The sequence below is a fragment of the Nansenia antarctica genome (genome assembly GCF_963989245.1).
Source record: "Nansenia antarctica genome assembly, chromosome: 17".
Classification (NCBI taxonomy): domain Eukaryota; kingdom Metazoa; phylum Chordata; class Actinopteri; order Argentiniformes; family Microstomatidae; genus Nansenia; species Nansenia antarctica.
The window spans coordinates 27,920,034-27,923,482 of record NC_137687.1 but is presented as its reverse complement, the minus strand read 5'-3'; the positions used below and the strand labels follow the sequence as shown (position 1 = coordinate 27,923,482).

Here is a 3,449-nt window from a genome sequence, read left to right as displayed (position 1 = left end):
AGGGAGAGGGGGGTGTGTGTGGGGAGGGGGACGGAGGGGGAGAGGAGAGGAGGGTGGTTAGAAGGGAGAGAGGGAGATGGTCGTGTGGGAAGAGGGGGAGACAGAGGGGGAGACAGAGGGGAGAGTGAGGTCCAGGTGACGTGAGGAGGACAGGAGAGAGGGTGAGAGACAGGACGCTTACAGGACCAATAGGAGAGCAGGAAGCTTACAGGACCAATAGGAGAGGAGGAACGCTTACAGGACCAATAGGAGAGCAGGAACGCTTACAGGACCAATAGGAGAATGTCTCCGTTAACAGGCTGAGGGTGATGGGGTCAGACAGGAGAAAGGAAGATGACCAAACTATCTTGGAGTGTGGGAGAGAGAAAGAGTGTGTGTGTGTGAGTGAGAGAGTGAGTGAGTGAGAGAGAGAGAGACAGAGAGAGAGGGAGAATTAAGTGATATCGCCTGTTCCTCTAGTGGGGGGGGGGGTCATGGGATTTACTACAAAAGCAGACAAATGGAATTTCAAGAAAACAGTTACAGAGTTCCACAGAGAAACAGGAAATTGTGGTGCCAGGCGGGTTGACAAGAGTGCGACCTGCATTAAGAACCCGTCCCAGTAAACAAAGAGTCCAAAAGACGTCCTCAGGGAAGCCGGAAAGTGGGTTCAGATGACGTCTTTCTAGGACGTCCAGATGACGTCTTTAGGATGTCTTATGGACTACAGAATCGTCCTAAAGACGTCATCTGGACGTCCTAGAAAGACGTCATCTGAACCCACATTCCGCGGGGGAGGTGGAGGTGTTGGTCCTCCCCCCTCCACTCCCTCCCACCCCCTCCCCTCCCTCCCACCCTCCCACATACCTTAACTTACGTATAGAACTCTTCTGCGGGGGAGGTGGAGGTGTTGGTCCAGGACACGTTGCCGTCGGAGGCCAGGTAGTGGAGGCAACTTGCGGTGTTCCAGCTGTTGGAGCAGGTGGTCCAGGGCAGCGTGGGGCTGAAGGAGTGCAGGAGGTAGTACAGCGCCCAGGCCATGATGGTGTTGTAGTAGAACGCCACGTACAGAGCCACGATGCAGATGGCGAAGCCGATACCTGGAGGGGAAGGGGGGAGGGGGGGGGAGGGGGGGGAGGAGGGGGAGGAGGGTGGAGGAGAGGGGAGGTGGGGATGGGAGAGGAGGGGGGGGGGGGGGGGGGAGGGGAGGGAGGGGGGGGAGGAGGTGGGTGAGGGGGGGGGGAGGAGGGGGGGGGAGGGTGGGGAGAGGGTGGAGGAGGGGACGGAGGAGGGGGAGGAGGAGGGGGAGAGAGGGGGGAGGGGGAGGGAGGGAGAGGAGGAGGGGGGAGGGGGGGAGGAGTTAGAGATTTACAACGCTATGATGCAGATGGTGAAGAGGATACCTGGGGAGTGGGGGAGGAGGGGGGGTTGGGGGTCAGGGGGGGGTTAGTTAGTCAGCTATGTGTTCCTGGGTGGGGGTGGGGGGGCAGTCAGTCAGTCAATCAGTCAGTCAGTCAGTCAGTCAGTCAAATCACTCTGTCAGTCAGTCAGTTAGTCAATCAGTCAATCAGTCAATCAGTCAATCAGTCAGTCAGTCAAATCAGTCAGTCGGTCTGTCGGTGAGTCCCTCTCTCCCTCTCTCCCTCTTTCCCTCCCTCTCTCCCTCCCTCCCTCCCTCTCTCCGTCAATCAGAGATCTATAGAGGAGATTTTCAAGCTAATTCTCCAGGTCCAATCCAAGTTTGGAGATGACATTTAAAAATCAACCGTCAGATTTACATAACATGGAGTTCCTGAGCAGCTGGCATTTCTGAGGTAAATGTGAGGATTTCCATAACAGAGAAGTGGACTTCAGAGAGAGTGTGGGCCCGGCGAGGGGATGAGGGGATGAGGGGATGAGGGGAGGAGGGGATGAGACGCTCCCTACGGGATGTTCTGAGGGGTCGCAGAGGTCACATGATCTGTCCCTCTACCGCTCCACTCAGGTGGTTTAACAGACAGCTTGTCCTCTGTCTGTCAACTCTCAGTCCTCTCCTCTCCTCTCCCCTGTTTGTCATTCTCTCCTCTCCTCTCCTCTCCTCTCCTCCTCTCCTCTCCTCTCTTCTCCTCTCCTCTCCTCTCCTCCTCTCCTCTCCTCTCTGTCTGTCAGTCTCTCCTCTCCTCTCCTCTCCTCCCCTGTACTCCTCTCCTCTCCTCTCCTCTCCTCTCCCCACTCCTCTCCCCCACTCCTCTCCCCTCTCGCCCCTCTTCTCTCCTCCCCTCCCCTCCTCTCCTCCCCTCCCCTCTCCTCTTCCCTCTCACCCCTCCCCTCCCCTCCCCTCATCCTCTCCTCTCCTCCCCTCTCTCCCCTCCTCCCCTCCCCTCCCCTCCCCTCCCCTCTCCTCTCCCGCTCTCTCCTCCCCTCTCCCTCCTCCCCTCCCCTCCCCTCTCCTCTCCCCCTCTCCCCTCTCCTCTCCTCCCTCCCCTCCCTCTCTCCTCACCCTTGAATATGGGGCAGATGTGTTTTCCAGATGGAGATGCAGCCGCTGCGGTGGTACTGTCCCAGGGCCAGCTCCATGTAGAACAGCGGCACGCCCCCGAACACCGCCATCAACAGGTAGGCCAGCAGAAGGCACCTGGGAGGGAGGGAGGGAGCGGGAGGGGGGGAGGGGGGAGGGGGGAGAGAGACAGAGACAGACAGACTGACAATCAGTACACTTGTACACACAGACTGACTGACAATCAGTACACTTGTACACTCTCTCTCTCACTTCTCTCTCCCTCCTTCTCTCTCTCTCTCTCTTCCTCCCTCTCTCTCTCTCCTCTCTCTCCCCTCTCTCTTCTCTTTCTCTCTCTCTCTTCCTCTCTCTCTCTCCCTCTCTCTCTCTTTCTCTCTCTCTCTCTCCCTCTCATCTCTCTCTCTCTCTCTCTCCCTCTTCCTCTCTCTCTCTCTCTCTCTCTGTCCATCTCTCCCTCTCTCTCTTCCTCTCTCTCTCTCTCTGTCCATCTCTCCCCTGCACTGCACCACATATTCAGCAAATTAAATAAAATGTGAATGGGAGTTCTATTTAATTATTCTTTTTTTTTGCGAAAGGTGATTGTCTTGTTACTATGCCAACAGAGCCCTCTCTGTAAACACACACTATGGACAGATCAGATTATTACGGCTTTAATGGCATTAAACATAAATATCAATATTAATTTGCCAATTTTTGTCAACAATGTTAATAGTCGTGGCATTGATGCTGGTTTGTAACTCCACCGACCTCCCCTGGTGTGTATGATGTTTTTATATAATGCTTTACGATAACAACATAACAGCCGGTGCTAATTTTATTTATTGATTATTTATTTCAATCATGACAGACAGTATACTGTCACCTTCCCTGCCCCCCCCCCCTCTGACAGGGTTCCACTACTCCTATAGCAAGCACCCACATCGCTCCTTTTTTATAAAATATGTTTTTAGGCCATTTCTGCTTTAATGGGATG

At 55.0% G+C, this 3,449-nt stretch overlaps 1 pseudogene across 1 annotated transcript in view; it reads right to left on the bottom strand.

The window, feature by feature from the left end:
- Positions 1 to 852: 852 nt before the first annotated feature.
- Positions 853 to 3,449, bottom strand: part of LOC308172532 (sodium-dependent serotonin transporter-like) — a 7,235-nt pseudogene continuing 4,638 nt past the window's right edge. Inside the window, exons 2-3 of the transcript in view lie at positions 2,459 to 2,593; positions 853 to 1,079 (exon numbers count right to left, since the gene is read on the bottom strand). The product of the transcript in view is annotated as a sodium-dependent serotonin transporter-like (transcript). The remainder of the gene's footprint in view (positions 1,080 to 2,458; positions 2,594 to 3,449) is intronic.